The sequence below is a fragment of the Odontomachus brunneus genome, unplaced genomic scaffold (genome assembly GCF_010583005.1).
Source record: "Odontomachus brunneus isolate Ranch 3 - 2012 unplaced genomic scaffold, Obru_v1 Obru_scaffold_001, whole genome shotgun sequence".
In the NCBI taxonomy this organism is placed as follows: Eukaryota; Metazoa; Arthropoda; class Insecta; order Hymenoptera; family Formicidae; genus Odontomachus; species Odontomachus brunneus.
The window spans coordinates 8,424,939-8,425,193 of record NW_022639451.1 but is presented as its reverse complement, the minus strand read 5'-3'; positions in this window follow the sequence as shown (position 1 = coordinate 8,425,193).

Genomic DNA, 255 nt, shown 5'->3' with positions numbered 1-255 from the left:
CAGTTCGCCGCCGCCCAGCCGACTCCAGCGGCCAGGCTCTCAAACCGGAGGCCAGGGGTCTCCCTCCTCCATATGATAGCCGCGGAGCCGCACTTGCTGCTGACCGCGTCATGCGGCAAGTAATAAGGCTCCGCGACTATCGCCAGGTCAACCCCCCACTGCGCGAGATTGGCGACCATAAGGTCTTGCGCACTCGCACAGTGGTTGAGGTTGACCTAGATCACCTTTGGCCCAGTGGTGGCGGGAACACCCGCG